The sequence below is a fragment of the Xiphophorus couchianus genome, chromosome 20 (assembly GCF_001444195.1).
Source record: "Xiphophorus couchianus chromosome 20, X_couchianus-1.0, whole genome shotgun sequence".
NCBI classification, from domain to species: domain Eukaryota; kingdom Metazoa; phylum Chordata; class Actinopteri; order Cyprinodontiformes; family Poeciliidae; genus Xiphophorus; species Xiphophorus couchianus.
In genome coordinates this window covers 13,052,658-13,069,780 of record NC_040247.1, presented here as the reverse complement: position 1 = coordinate 13,069,780, position 17,123 = coordinate 13,052,658, and the positions used below count along the sequence as shown (strand labels likewise).

At 36.6% G+C, this 17,123-nt stretch overlaps 1 protein-coding gene across 4 annotated transcripts in view; it reads right to left on the bottom strand.

Moving 5' to 3' along the window:
* Nucleotides 1-17,123, bottom strand: part of LOC114135075 (kazrin-like) — a 173,292-nt gene that overhangs the window by 67,276 nt on the left and 88,893 nt on the right. The gene's annotated exons all lie outside the window — the stretch shown is intronic.

Here is a 17,123-nt window from a genome sequence, read left to right as displayed (position 1 = left end):
GGATGGTCAGGCATGTCCATCATTTTCTTTGAATCATAAAAACTCATCAATTGTCTAATTATTAGCTAAACTCAGTTTTTCCAAAAATACATTCTACATACTTTAAACATAACCTTTGTTTGTGGCCGGTTGCAGCAATCATTGCAGCTGAACAACAAAGTGTAAATATGTAATGGTGACACTAAAACCTTATATTATATCACTGGTAATCACATTATAAAAAACTATTAAAATGGGACATTTATTCCACAAACATCCACTTACTATGTAACAGTAAACACTTTTTTCACAGTAAAACCTCAAGGTACTGGAAATTATATAAGGCTATTATTGCCTGTAACACTCTTAGTGACCTTTAGTATCTTGATCCCCATGAATTATGGCAGGCGTTAGCATCCATCGATGTGAGACTGTCTAGCTGAATGTCATGCAAAATGTGCATTCATGATATTTTAAAATAAATAAATGCTTCAATCCAAACCATCGTTTGCAACGTTATTATTGCGCACACTGTCATTAAAATGCTGACATGATCTGTAGACAACTCTGCGTTCTGCACGAGTCTCTCTTCATTGCATGTCACAACACAGAGGAGGTGTTAATGATGCTCCACAAACAGAGAAACGACAGCAGGCACCTTCAAATTACCAGAAACATATTTAGATTTGCAGAAATAAGAATTCATGTTTAATTTTAGATTGTGTGAAGACTAAAATTGTCATTTTTTATATCTTTGCTATTCCATAAATAATAAAAATAGTAAGACACATTTAAAACTGCCTGTGTGACTGTTCTATTTTGTAATTTGTAATCCTTTTCAATTGTTTTGCCAATACATGACCGTCTGCGGAAAAAGGTTCAATGCTCCACACAGTCTATGAGCAACCATAAGTAGTCAAATAATTATTTTCTTAATTACTGAGAATGTGGAGCCAACAGGCTGGCCATGTTGGCCAATCCAAGCATTCACCATGCAAAGAAGAAGGAATTTTTATTAGAGCAGACAGAACGATGAATAGCAAACAAAGAGGCATCAGCTGTAGTTTTGACTTTTAAAATTCAAAATGTGTCAATTTGCTGCAAGGGCAAAAGAAATATTAAATTCAGCTACACATATTGCATGTATTTCAGAATTTAGGGTGTAAAATGTGCAATCTGTTTCAGGAGGAAGTGAGTTAATCTGACAGCAGCAGTTTTTCTATTAACCGAAAAATTGCACAAGTTGAAATTACGACAATGAATTCTCTTAATGAAAACACACCAATTAAAAAAAACTCAAGTTTTTTTGATAAAAAGCTTTTGCGCTGGATGAAGGATCAAACGAGTGAAGTGATCAGCAGCGAGATGCTACTACTGCCAAAAACGCCAAAGAAAACGACAGGAAGTCGTATCATTATCTGCACAATAATTTGTGATGTTCTTTCATTGAACATATGACAGGAAAATAAATTGTACTGTCTCAAAAATACTCAATTAACCATAAAAAACTATTTTTTATATTTTATTCCACCTAATCATCAATGTTACCTTTCCTAAAAGTGACATTTTGCACAATTATTGAAAAATCCTGTTTTTAAAACTTAGTGAAATTTAAGTTATGAAAAATTAATCTATCTAAAAATTATACATCACACAGTTTTGTAAAGAAAAAAAAACCTTGACTTTTTCCAATTCACAACTATGGAAAAAAACCAATTGCTTATAAAAACCAAAATGTCTTTGTGCCCTTTTTGTTGCATTTTCCACTTGATGGGAATTCTGTGGTTTTATTTATTTCTTTTTATAGAAAAGAAGAAAACTGAGACTCCGTGGCCTCAATCATGGCTCAAAAATAAATATTATTTATTGAAGGTTTTAATAGCAAATCTGTAAAAAGATTCAGTTCAATTATGGTATTTAAAACCCAAATATTGTAAATACCCTTGGAAATAAACTATGATAGTAATGTTTAAATACAGAGCTGGAATCAAAGAATATTTGGGGCATTTTTCATGGAATGTTTTCAGATTGACAAGAATTAAACTAAATATTAAAACTTTTTAATCATCTATGTATTATTCAATATGAGGCTCTAACATACCAGCTGTAGCTCCATTACATACTGTTCCCTGATATTGGTATAATACTCCCACTCTGCATAATGGTGAAGTTTAAACATGTAACTGGGAGCAAACCAGCATGCTCCATGGCTCCAGTTGGCATTCTGTCTCACCACTGTTGCCTAGCAACAGCGGAGCCATCAACCTTTGGTTTAAAAGTTAATCCTCTCTGAGGAAAATGTTAAAGGAAGGCAGAGAAAACAGAGCTTGGGAATAAATCACCATGACTGACGATTAGAGAGAGACAGGGAAGAAACAAAACAATGGATGACGAGGATTAAAAACAAAAAGTCAGAAGAAGAAACTTCAGACTTTCAGCTTCTAACTCATACAGAAACTATTCACCTCGATTCTGAGCGTCTTTGAGTTTGACTTGCATTATATTTTCTTAGGTTTCCCACAGCTTCTTCGTTTTCCACTTCTTAATAATAAATTATTCACTTCTTGAATCTATAATTTATTTTTAGCATAAAGAACAACAAATACTAGCCTGACATAAATCTTTTACGGCAAGCTGTTTTTCACCCCGTTATCTGTATGGAAAGCAGCTTTAATACAAATATTAACCTCCAATACATTTTAAAAGTATTGATACCTTTTGAACTATTTCACATTTTCAATTGAATAAAAAAATACTTAATTATGACAGCGTATCAGGGTCATTGTAAGCAGAAAAAAATTGGAAATTTCTGCCAAAAACTCAGATATTTTTATATTAATCTCATAAATTTTCTATGAAAAAAAAAAGTAGAAATTTCCAGATTAATTTCAGAAATTTCCTAAAAAAACAGGAACATTTCTGAGCTTGAAAAGTCAAATATTTGCGAAAGAAAAAAAATTTATTTTGATATTAGTCTCATAAATTTTCTACAAAGGCAAAGAAATTTCTGAGCTTAAAGTCAAATAATTGCTAAAAAAAAAAAAAAACTTGGAAATTTCTGAGTTTAATCTCAAAATTTCTTATTATTTTGCAGAAGTTTTCTCCTTTTTTTCTATCTTCAATGGTCCTAATACACCACCGTACTTAATCACAGAGGGAAGTCAAATTAAAAAGAGTGTTGTGACATTAAAACATTATAACTTCATTTTTATTGTTTTAACTACAAAATTACGATCCTCATACATAATAGTGTTATAAAAATGCTTTTTAGTAGTTAAAGGGACTTAATTCAAACAAAATCAAAATAATAGGAGCTTAGAAATTTCAAGAAGTTCATTCATAGAAAAACAGAAAAGAACAAAAAGCCAGTTTCTCACCCTTACTACTTTTGCTTAACATGCAAAAAGTACATAATCTATTAAAAATCCAATCATTCACATATATAGTATGCACCTGTCGCAATAAAAAATAAATTAATCGCATGAAAAATTAAAACGAGGTCAATAATTTCCATTTGCATGCGATATGATTTTTCTGTTTTGTCTCTTTCTATCAGAAACTGGATGACAAAAGTCTTCAATCTGGTGTTTTGGTCTCTACTACCCCCTTTATTTGAAAAACAATTTTGTTGACAGAGACTTCATAATTCATTTTATTTGTTAGTTCTATTGTTTATTTATTTGGGATGTTTAAAATGTCTTCCAGTTCCTTTGTTAAACTTCAAAGTTTAGTGATCTTTGAGAATGTGTTCTAGCATTATTATGCCACTACCATTTTATTACTTGAAAATGGCTTGAAAACAACAATATTATCATTTATCTGGGAAAATGTATGGTCAAAATCTGTTATTGTGACAGGCTAACATATGTAGATAACTATAGCAATTGTCCCTTTCAACAGAGAGAAAGTCTCCTGTGTATCAGCTGTCCACATATTGCTGATCACAAGGTTAACCGATAGCACAGCATGTTCACATCCATATCTGCTTCCAATCATAGCACAAGGCTGCAGAAACACAACCACATAAATCAAAGGTTCCTGCGCAGCAGATGGATGACAACCTTAGAGGTCAGAGGTGGACGGCAGCAGCCGAATTGCTCTGCATTGCTACCTTTATGAGCCTCGTATAAAATGTAACGGATGGTTGGTGTACCTCCATTCATCTCCGCTCCACGCTTCCACGGCACGCAGCTGGGTCGCAGAACCTTCTTGGTAGTCAACATGGAAGTAAAATCCATATTTCTGCTGCTGTTGCAGCTTCAGTTTACAGCAGTTTACTGCTCTGAGGATCTCAGATAGAGATTACCAGGAGGACCAGATCCCGCCCCCTCCTTTTAGCCTCTTTTCAATTTATGTTAAAGGGTTTTCTGCACCCTGAATCCGTCTTGCCAGTCTGACGCGCCACACTCCCAGTTAAACCAGCAGTCTGGGAATGGCAGATGGGCCAATCCTGTCACAGGCCTAAGAAACTTACTCTTCAAGGCTTAATAAGTGTCACTGTGAAGTCAGGGCCTCCATAGTCCAGCAGCATGGGCCGACAGCTGTTTGAAACTGTATGAGAAAGCTAATACCTGACAGTAACAGAGGGACATGAATAAGGCCGAAGACAATCTGGATTTAATCCTTTGATGTAAGCCGTATTACAGGATTCAACAAGGCACAGATTAACATGAAAAGACTTTATAATGGCTACAGAAATACTGATTATCACCTTAGAGAAATACTGTCACCTGCTGCGTTTCCGTTAACCGTAACATTAAGAAAACTGAAATTACGAAAATAAATTCTCTTAATGGAAACAGTCCAAATTTGGAAAAAATGACAAAACATTTTTTGCACAAGGATGCTGTTGTTTTTCAGTTTTATCGAAACACATTTTTTGAGTCATACGAGTCACGTGATCGGCAGTCAGATGTCACTGCTGAAAACAAAAACAGGAAGTAGTGGGCGGTTGATGGTTTTTTTGTTGTTTTTTTTACAAACAGTATCGTACAATTCATAAAAGTTGTGTGTCATTCGAATGTGTTGAATCTAAAGCTCTTCTGTAAAATGCTCGACTAAAATTTCCCCAAAACGCAGCAAACGTAGCAGCTCCCAAGTATGAGGGGTTTGTCACTCCAACGTCTGAATGAGATACCAACGTCTGATTGGCTGATAGATGCTGAGAGCTAGTGTCATGGCTGAATTATGAGTATTGCTCGTTACCTAGCAACAACCTGCTCAAATAAGCTGCCATGATTTTTAATGACTTGAACAAGAATATTCAGTGTAATTTTAATTTAGTTTCTTATTTTAATAAGCAGAATATAGACAGATTTGCACACATTTGTAATGGAAACACAGGTAGTGTCTGTTATTCATCAGGACTTTTTTCTGAACACAATTCTTCCTTGTACTCTGTTCAAATTACAGTATACCCACTTTGCCCCATTTACTGCCATTTAAGCAACATTCATTTCCTTTCTTAGGGTTCATTTTTCAGCGCAATCCAATACTGTACGTTTTCAGCTGACAGCTCAAAAATGTTCCCAAGTCTTCACCTTTGAATAACAAAGAAAATGTCTCCAGCACACGACTTCCACCATTCATGCACAATTTACTCAAGCTGCTTTTGGCACTCAGGTTTTAGCCACGTGCCAAGGTTTTTACTCTTGAATCAGCACTAATTTGTTACAGCAATGGAATAGAAAGTCTATGTTTCTCCAAGCTTTATACTTTATACATACACCTCACTCTACATGATGTGACAGCTTTGACAGGAGCCAAGGTGGACGTCAGGAGACGAATGACAAGGTTTTAAAAATCTACATATAAATGAAGTTAGGCCAAATAAGTACTATATGTTCCATTGGCTTTTTGGACTGCTGCATGAAGAGGACAGAACGACCGAGACGAAAGTAGTAACACTTTTGTCTCGGTCTTGAGTTTGTTCTGTCCAAAGGAAGTGTGTGTGACCAGTAACAACTGCAGGATACTATTGGAGGGTACACACAAAAACTATCAGCGTACCTGAGCCAAACAAGTAGGCCGAGTGCGATGCGCCTGGCATACAAGAACAACGCTTTTCACCCACACAAGTCTATGTGACTTTCAAAGGATAAGTAGGTGAACTGACAACATTTGCTTCATTTCTACTCTTTCTGAAAGACATTTCCTTGAGATGTGACCATTTAAAGGGGACCTATTATGCAAAAATCATATTTTGCACGTTTTTAAATTTCCATTTGCATCTCAACTGCTTCTAAAACTGCACAAGTGCCTAAAAAAAAAACACCCAGATGTTTTTTGGGAATAAGTTCATGTTTTTTGGTGTCTGGAAAATTTGTTGTTTCCAAAGACTCCCAATTGCCAAGTCACGTTTGAGGGGCACTGTGCTGTTACCTAGCAACTCTAGCCCAGACCTGTTACCCAGCAACCCAAGCAAAGCTCCAGCATGTTTGGTTTGTTGGTTTTACCACTGTATGTGATGTGGAATGGCTGCTGGAAGAACAACCCTTTTGTTGTTGACTTATCATCCAGAAACCACATTCTTGTTTGTTGTGCAGGAGGCTCTACTTCTGTTTCTCAAAGATGTATGGTTGTAAAATTGCACATAATTTGCAGCCATTTTCCTGTGTGAGTGTAAACACTGAGTTGGGGGCTTGGTCAGCAGTAGCTTATTTGGATTTAAAGTGACAAGACACCCTAAAACAGCTCATTCTGAAAGGAGCTCAAAATGGACAGAAATGACCAGACTATAGACTAAAAGAACAATTTTGTGTAAAAAATGTAAAGAACTTGTTTTGGATAGTCCATATACCTGGACTAATCTCTTAAAGGAAGCAAAATAGGTCACCTTTAAAAGTTTGTTTGCGTACAGTCACATTTAGCTTATGGAAAAAAGCGCAAGCCACCAAATAGACAAAAGTAAACAAACCAATAACATTTTTGCTGAGGATGTTCGTGCAACAACCCCTCAGACGCACACAGGTGTACACACAGGATGTTTCTTTTAAGTTCCTCCACAACTTTACCTCCGTTCAGCTTTGTTCCTTCATCTTCATGATGTTGTTCACTAATGTTCTCTACAAATCTTAGAGATCTAAGAACAGCTGAATTCATACTAAATTATAAGCAAGTGAAATATTTCCTGATAAGATGATTTCTGAAGTCAGTTGGTTGCACTGGATTTTTTGGGGGGCATCAGAGTAAAGGTTGTTGAATGTACATGTGCAGCACATTTCTGTACAAACTTTATTTTGCATGGCATTGAAAACCCCAAATCATTTAAAAAGACCAATGAATGACACATAGGCCTATAATGAGAGGCTGAGCTTTGTTTTTGGGGGGTAAAATAAAGATCCACCCATCAAGGCGTCATGTTTGTAAGACCTCACTCAGCAAACAGCACAGCCAGCGTTTAGCTGCGCAAGGACGGACAGGAGTCGTCCCTGAAGGAAAGAACCAATTAGTTTTGACCCGTCACCTGACAGTCTGCTCATCCTGATGGAAGAGCCACTCCTGGCAGCTCATTCAAACCAATTAAAGTCTGGGGGAGTCGCCCCCTCACATACTCATTACCTGCCTCTCACACCGATCTGCTGCCCTTCATCTTGATTGTCTATTAAGCCTATTAGACTAAGTCTATTGTCTCTGTATTTTAATCCTTCAGATAATTATTTCTGCTTAAAAAAAATCTTTTAGTTTCTGTTGTTCTTGTTGACATCCTCACATTTTTTCGTGTTTTGGTCTTGCTTTGTATTTTTCCCCTGCAAAAAAGTGAGGCGATGGCCAAAAGAATGCTCTTACTTTAGCAGTGTTTTTTCACTGCAAACACACAAAATTTTACCAAGTATTTTTGGTCTAGTGTCTATTGCAAATATTTTAGTATACTTGAACTAAACAAAAGTAACTTAAAAGAAACTTTTCAGCAAGAAATAGAAGATTGTTTTAAGTCAACAATTCCTTAATATTCATGAAAAATTACTAGATTGTTTCATTAAGACATTTTTCTCATATTAAAAGTGTCAGTGGTACTCAATACTTTCTTTTTTAATCAACACTGAGGAATTATTTACGTAAAACAAGCTTCTATTTATTTCAGAAAAGTTACTTCTAAGTTAATTTTGCTTTATTTCAACATTTTTGAACTAGAAAACTTGACCAAAAGTACTCTAAGATTTTGTGTTTTTGCAGTGTTGTTCCTGAAAGATATTATTAGTCATTTCGGACATTTTTTATGACAAATTTTAAACCGCATTTCACACAGAAGATACAATCCCTCTCTAATGTAACAGGAAACCGATAAACTGTAGGAAAACAATATTGAGACAGAAAGACCTCTATGACCTGAGCAACCCTTAGATGTTGTGGTACGAAGAGGTGAGCTCATGTCAAAGACTCGACGTATTTATTTGGAAGAGCTTTTTAAGATGTCCAAACAGTTTATCTGGATCTGGAACGAGCCAAATACTCGCATTCCTTCTTTCAAAACTTGCTCCAAACAATGTAAACATAAAACTTCAACTTCGGAGAAGATTTCTACTAAGCTGTGAGATGTTTGGAATTCCCCTGTTGTCAGCAGAGCTGCAGGCGGGCGGAAAGATGTTTTTCCTACCACAACACATTAAAAGAGAAGGGATGGGAACAGGAACAAAACATTTTACTTTCAAAAGAAGCGCCTTATGGTCATTTCTTCTTCAAAAGAGGATTCATAATCAGCATTACCTTCTGCTTTCAGCCTGGTAATGTGAATCCAGCCTTAATAATTACTGTTCCCGGCTCCGGGTACTCATTCATATTTTCATTTATTTATAAAGGCAGCACAGTGTGAAAGAAGGCCACTTTAATTCCCTGCAGAGTTTGTGTTGACTTGTTGAAAGGTCAAAATATGAGTAATAAGGAACAAAGTTGCATCGATTAACAGGAATTAATGGTCACTTGAGCTCTGGGATGGATACCAAGAACGCTAATTGAATCCAGATGGAGCATTCAGTGAAAACACAACAGAATTGGTGTTCATGCTGTTATTTTTTGAGGAAAAAATAGTAAGCATATTCTACATGATTGACATCATTAGCAGCAAAGTGTCCCTTTTGCATGTTTGCCTCTTGTTTACAAGGTAAAATTTCTCTGTGTTCTAAATGTTTAACATCTGGAAAAGAATCTGATGATGCTGTCGATATTCGGTTGATGTCGAAAAAACACTATTTCACAATTGTTGTGTTTCCATTAAATTAGAACGCAATTAAAATCGCATGTGAGTGAGTTTGTCGTGTGATGAGTCATTAAAAAAACATGCCATCATCTTCCTACCACTTCCTGTCGTCTTCATTGCCTTTTCCACCAGTAGTAACATCTGGTTGTTGATCACAAGACTTGCATAATGTGGAAAAAAAGTATTTCCATTGCAGTTTTGTGAAATATACCAATTCCGACACAATCATGTTTTGCCATGTTCCCATTAAGCAAATTTATTTTCATAATATCAATTTGTGTAAAACGTGTGGAGATGCAGTTAGTGACAACTGGAACCAGACAAAAACGCATTTTCCCATGTATTTAATTGATTAAAAATGATTTCCTTCATCATTTCCAGTTATTCCTGTTGTTAGATTCATGTTATCTGGCTTTGTGTTTTATTTCTCTTCATAGAAGTAACACGGGGCTGTTCTTCTGTTAAACTAACACCTTCAGTGTCACAGCTTTTTTTGTCTGAAGTCCACTATTTTGATTTCACGACAAACACACTCAGGTTCACTCTATTTATTCTAACAAGTTAGAAAATCCAGTTGGTGGTCACCATCAGTCCAGCAGCTTCAGCCCAACAGTTACAAACAGCAGCAGAAAAACAACAAAAAAGGGGGGGGGGGGGGGGGGGGGACGGAGTTGTCAGTTACTGGTTGCTACGGTAACCACCAACCGTCAACAGAACTTGAATGTCAGGAGAAAATAACTTTTTGACTCAACAGAATGAATTTGATGAATAAATAAACCAATTTGACAAACTTCACATCTGAAGTAAAACCCTGTTAAAGCGATTTTCAACCCTCTAAAGGTTCTCAATGAAATACAATGAAAAGTATAAAGCATAGTGCTAAGTGAGATGATCAAAGCCGTTTGTTGAATTTTACCCCTTCACTTTCATAATTAGACATCTACTTCAGCTAAAATGCACATTTCTGAGCTCGGTCAACGGTGTGGAAAGTAATTTTCCTGCTGTATTAAGACAAAGATAAAAGGAGACCAACAGTGTTCAGGCAGCCTCTCTGTGTAATTGGCCCACAGGAGCGTGACACACGTGTTGTGACCAGCAGCTCAGCTCTCCTCTCCCTTTCTACAGCTACTGTGTGTCACACATCTGTAAAGCACTCTCACAGCCCCTCCTTCACTAATAACAGCATAATGATGCCACTGTTAGCACAGCGTTGAGGCAGTATGCTTTATGGACTGACCTCTAAAATCAATTCGGCTGCACACAGAATCTAATAATGGAGGCAGGTCTAAAGACTCCCTCTCTCCAATCCTTGAATCTGACAGCCTTATCTCACAAAGCCTCTAGCATACATCCTCTTGTTGTTGCTTAATTCTTGTTTCTTCTGTGTTTTACTTTAGGAGCTGGGGGATGGACAGTAAAATGGTATAAAGTCTGCAGCCCAGTGACACATCAAACTCAAATGGGAGAAGTAATGGACTCCTTTATATCTCCTGTACATTATTTATGTAATGTTAAAGCTGCATTGTGTAAGTTGCATAAATAATATGGTTTTTTTTACATATTTGTTAAAACTGTCACCATGTCATGACAGTATGTTATGAGACAGATAATCCGTGAAAAGATCAATCTCCTCGACCTCCTCCCTGAGCTGCTATTGCTGACTACAAAAACCCTCCGCTCCCGACCAAAAACAACCAATCAGAGCCAGGACAAAAGTCTTAACGCTGTTAATCAAACTCATGTACTCGCTGCTCAATGTGCTAATGGCAGAGAAACAGTCAATCAAGTTTATTTGTATGGCACATTTCAGCAACAAGGCAGTTCAAAGTGCTTTACATCATAAATACACAAAAATACTAAGTCATGATGTCAACAAATGAGAAAATCAGTAAACATTACATTTTGCCAAGTGCCATACATCAAAATGTTGGTCAATTTGTCATGTGTTATAGCTGAAAAGACAATAAACAGGTGAGGTTTTAGTCCAGATTTAAATAACTCACTGTTACAGAAAAAACATTTATCCACCTTTATTGGTGGCTATGCTAACTAGCCTGAGTGTTCACAACAGGTTGTGCTAGCAGCGCCAAGACCCTCCTCTTGGCTCTGATTGGTTGTTTATAGTTAGTGTCAGTTTCAACAAATACGTTGAAATTTATATATACTGTATATATACAGTGTGTATATATATATATATATATATATACAGTTCAGAACAAAAGTTTGGACACACCTTCTCATTGAATTCAATGAGAAAGTGTGTCCAAACGTTTGGTCTGTACTGTATATACAGTATATACTTGTATATATATATATTTTTATAAAAGTTACATACTGCAGCTTTAATAGTCAGAACTTGTTTTAATGAAATGTGCAAAAGTTTTTTTTAGCTCTGTATGGAGGACAAAATGGATCGAAGACTCTACCATAGAGGCTTTACGTGTCCATTAGAGTTTCCAGTGTTTCTACTTTTGCAGCAGGGATGGAACAACGGCATATTTGGGGGTTTGAGAGCACATTCCTGGACAGAGAGACTCAGTGAGTTTCTGGCTGCGGTTAATTATGGGAGTCTGTGGGAAACCCCTGAATCTGAAAGCCTCTCCCAAAAAATAAAAAAAGCACAACTTGAAGTAATAGCAGCTAATGTGAATGAAACTGATTGCTCAGTGGAGACAGCTGAATATTTCATCGCTTATGTCCAGTCATAAGAGCTGTCATCATTGCTCAATGTGGCAGCCAGTAACAGAATATATAATGACCCCAGACAGAAAAACTGGCAAATAAAAAATTAAGGGTAGGACTTTAAGGTGTAATTTTGTTCAAATACTCTGAGAAACAAATCATTTTTATATCTTTTACAGTTTGGATTATACCGACCCATTGAATAAATTAGAATGGTGTTGAAAGTCCTATTTATTTTAGGCGCTTTAACACTAAGTGGAACACATCATTTAGATGAATTACACACAGATGGTTCTCTGAAAGCCACGATTTCAGTTAAATATCATGATTTATAATTAAAAACATGACATTTAGAATTAGAATATTACACCAGACTAGGGATGCACATTAATAAAAATATATATTGTGATAGACACTTGATCAATATCAATAGATAATTTGTCTGACAGAATTTTCAATAATTTCACAGACCCACACAGCATTCTGGGGGATGTAGGCAGAGGAAAGACTTTAGACCACAGGTGTCAAAACTCCAGTCCTCAAGGGCCGCTGTCCTGCAGTTTTTAGATGTGCCACAGGTACAAAACATTGGAATGAAATGGCTTAATTACCTCCTCCTTGAGTAGATAAGTTCTCCAGAGCCTTGTTAATTATTCTATCCAGGTGTGGTGCAGCAGAGGCACATCTAAAAGTTGCAGGACACCGACCCTTGAGGACTGGAGTCTGACACCCCTGCTTTAGACACTCAATCCTCTCATGGGCAGCCAAGGAAGATTGGTGGAATTAACTCACTCACTCATTCTTTGGTTACCTAGTAACTCACTCTTTGGCTTCCTAGCAACAACCTGCTGAGTAACTGGCGCAACAGTTTAAGATTTCACCACTATCCCTCATAACTGCTTAAAAATAAAAAGCAATGGCAGAATTTATGTTTACAAAGACCTAATTTTCATGTAAAACAGGAACATCAAGTAATTTTTAAATAAAAATATCAAACTTAATCCCAACAGAGGAGAAATCAGTAAACAACTAATTCAGTGAGTTTTATTTGATTCAGTTCAATTATCTTCATTTATCTAACATCAGTTCACAACACACTATCTTGAGGCACTTTAAAAGACAAACATCCAGATCATAAATGGGAACATACAATCCATTCAAACAGAAAGTCAAGTACATAAATCCAAATTCAATACCAGCTACTAAAACAATGCAAACAAGTTCAGCTTAATGTGACAAAGAGTAAAAGGTTTTCCATCTAGGAAACCCAGTTGATTGACCTGAGTCTCTAATAGTGGACTTCCTTATCTTGAGTATGTAAGTGGCAGCAATGGAAGGGAAAACTCCAACAGAACCAGAATCTGAACAACCAACTGGGGAACGTGAAGAAGACTAAAGTCCAGGACAATGTTCTTGTTAAAAAAAAGACGAAAGTTAATTGCAGCAGCAGCCCATTTAGTGACTTCGTCTAGGAGAGAAACATAGCTAAACATTTGAAGGTCTGAATCCATAGTAAACTAAAAACGTAGTTAGTCACAACAATAGTTCTTTCAATTACATTTGCCAAGGAGAGCAGCCATTTGTGAAGAAAAACATGAATGAAGCTTCAAAAGATTCATTTGTTTAACTGCTGTTTATGAACAGAAATTATGTTAACACTAAAATATGTGATGTCACCAAAAGCCTGATGGGATAAATAATGCCGTTTCCTGTAATCCTGGTTTACTATATCCCTTTAAATGGAAATTACACACAGCTCAGTTGGATATAAATAGATAGTAAGAAAAAAATAAAATTTTTAATCCTTTGTAATTCAGTGACTAAATATTCCACAGTTAGCTACACTGGGAAACATTTGCACACATTTATTATAATTCTCAGAAAATTATTCCATCTGTTAAAATAGATTTGTAGTTACTTTTTCCACTGAAAATGCAGATCTACTCTAATCATTAAATATGAAAATGAATGTAATTAATTGCCAGAGAAGATATTAGCATGTGTTTCTAATCAGATCATTTTATGTGGAAAATTGCAGCTGAAAGCAGATGCTTCTTACATAAAGAAAGCAATTACTCTAACCATTGATCTGCCTGCTTTCTAGCTAAGAGAGGCTTGTGATAAAGATGATATTTTGAACTGGCTACACTAAAATAGGAAGTCACAAAAAACATCTAAAAAGACCAGAAGCTTGGAGAAAAATACTTTTGGGGATCCAGATGCACTTATGGTTAGAGGCAAAACTTGCTGCAGACGATACTCTGGAGTGGATATAGAGACATTTTAGTTAAGAAATGTTTGTATATATGGCTGTGAACGCTTTATGCAGTAATTGGAAACAAGATAAATATTAGTGTATGAGCTCCTCACCAGGAGGAAACGGAGAGAAATAGTTTAACACTAACGCCTTCAGGCTGCAAACAACAAATATTTAATAGGATGGAGCATGTATATATGCTTTCAGGGGTCTGAAAATGCAACAAAAATGCTACATTAAACATTTGCATTGTATTCTCCCTTTAATATTCCTAAAATATAGACAGGCTGATAGAATAGACTGCTAAAACAAAGCAGGATAAAGTTCTCCCAAGTTTTCAAGCAGTGCTTCATCAAGAGTGCATAATCTTGTTTGTGAACTTCATGTTCTTCCAAATGATGAGAATGAAGACTGGATCTATTTATTCAGACTAATTGGAAGCAGAGGTGCTCAGAGGAATGCCCATCAGAAAGTAAACAAAGAGGTATGTGGCAGTGTGAGCCATCTGTTCTCATCTGCAACAGCGTGAAGAACCAACAGTAGGTAAAACACAATTATTCTGTAGTAAACGCAGACTTTGATGGCTAAGTTTTTCATTCTTTCATGTCTCTCTCTGGGCCTTTTATTAAATAACAAAAAGCTTTGACATGAAAAGGTCTATTTCTTCATGTACACACACAAGCAAAAACAAAATAAGCACGAAACTAGTCAGTACAACTTTAAACAAGCTGAACTCTTCTGCTAATGTCATAAAGTTTGACCCAAAAGTGGCCATGATGTGATTTAAAGCTTCAGTTAGACTACTCCAGGCTTTCTGTGAGGTTGCACTAGAGGCCTTCACCAACAGCAATCAGGCATTAAATGAGCAGCAAGACAAGGGACAGATATGCAGCAAAGGTCCGAGGGTCGGATACCGAACCCTGGAGAACCTACTCTATTACTACGACCATCAGCCCTGACTTTTCTTTAACAGAATTTTTTTTCTCTACCTTTTTAAAATTTGCTTCTAAAATCTAAACTTTCAATAAAAAATACTGAAATACCAATTCTACTACAGCATGTGAAGTTAGCATCAACTAAGAGTACACCGACTACAGTTTTCAAGCCAATCGCCAATCCTTAAAAAGCTTGAGCTGCCGATTCTGATTTTGGTTGACATCAATTTTTTTTATAACTCACAACCTCATAAGTTCTAGAGGGGTCAGAGAAGTCACAAAATGTATCAATAAAGTCACTAAGATGTCAACAGTAGGAAGAATATTCATAGTTCCCACAAGTCTGAACCGGAAGTGATTTGCGCCACTGAACCGCCATCTTGGTAGACGAGTACCACAAACCATAGATGAACCACAGCTTTGAGACCAACAAAAAGAAAATATATTGACACTCTTGACCAATGTGCAAGAGAAATATATATCAACAAAATGGCTGCTGTCGGGATCGACCCATATGAGATGGAGAATGAAAACATGTCAGGTGAAATGAACAAGCTGCATCCGATCTCCTATGACATGGTTCACTACTTAGTGAACACGATGAAGTGTGTAAACCACGGAGGAGCTTCAAGGCCTGAAATCCATAGACGCCTACAATCAATGTTTTGTACAGGACTTTCGAACTCTACACATGAACGACACGGTTCTGGAGATTGGCAAAGTAATTACTAACACGTAGGCCATGTTCTTCTTAGCTTGCAGATAAAAGCTACATTAGCTAAACTAATTTCAATGGTTTGGCAGTAAGTACTGCAGTAAATATCACTAATATTTATCTTAGTATCTACACAGAGATGGATAGAGTACTTAAACATTTTAATTATGTAACAGTTGTAATGTACTTATAGGAACGAGAAGAGAGTTATTCCAAAGCTTGTTGTTTGTTTATTGTTGTCTTAACTTGATGGCAAATGTCATGACAGTTGAATACCTACCAAGATGGCTGTCAGCTACAAAGTTCCCGGAAGTGTGATGTCACATGAGAACTATGTGCTGTTAACCACACACATGAACAGTGACCTGGTGTTCAAATCTATACAAGCAAATCGCACCAAAGGAGGACAAGAACCTTAGTTCATCTTAAAGGGACTAAACACCTCAAGTGTCATAGAGATTATTTAGGTTGTTTTTTTGTTTCGTTTTTATTGAAAAAGCTACAAAATAAATTATAAATAGATGTAATATAGGTGTAATCTTTTTAATATTCAAACCAAGCTAAGCTCTTATTGATTTTCTGATGCTTCATCAACACTCTTATCCTAATGGAGTTTTACATCATTATGGCACAAAAGCAGAATAAATAAACAGCTGGATATGATATAAACAAAATAATTGAATCCTCCTGCACCAAGAGATTTGACTCTTGGTATTGAACTTGGACATTGTTGCTATTTATGGATTGTGGATGTATAATAAGGGTACAACATCCTGACAATGTTTTGCGTGTTTTCTGCCAATCAGTCTTGTCGGAGGCCAGCGTGAAGCCGATTATTTAGAAAAGCAGAGGAGTCTTCTGCTTATCGTCAGCTCTGCGGGAATGTCATGCTTTGCATCCTCTGTATACAGAGAGGGAGCCCTGCTCTTCCTCAAAACTTATTTTCCTCCACTCCTCATCCTTTTTCTCCTTGGGGGGAACGGATTTACACTGCAACCGCGGCAACAATATACAGCGGCGATAAAAAGTCTCTGCTGTTAAAGCAATGAGGCATTTTAATAGGATCAGCCAAGACTGTTGTGAAGGCAACCAGGATGTCTCTCATTCGCTGTCTGTCTGCTTGTCTCTTTCTGAGAGCAGAAGTTTGGAGTCGACAGGGATTTGGATGACTTCAGGTGAAAACAATGTGTTAGATGTGATGAATGGTGGCATGGCAGAAGAAATGCGATCATTATCTGCGTCTCCTGTTGTGAAGAAGCGATAGCTGCATTCAAACAGTGGCTATGAAAAGCTCCTCTTGGGAGAATAATGCTAACCCCTGTACAGCAAATCTCTTCCCCCCTAAACGAGTGTAATTAA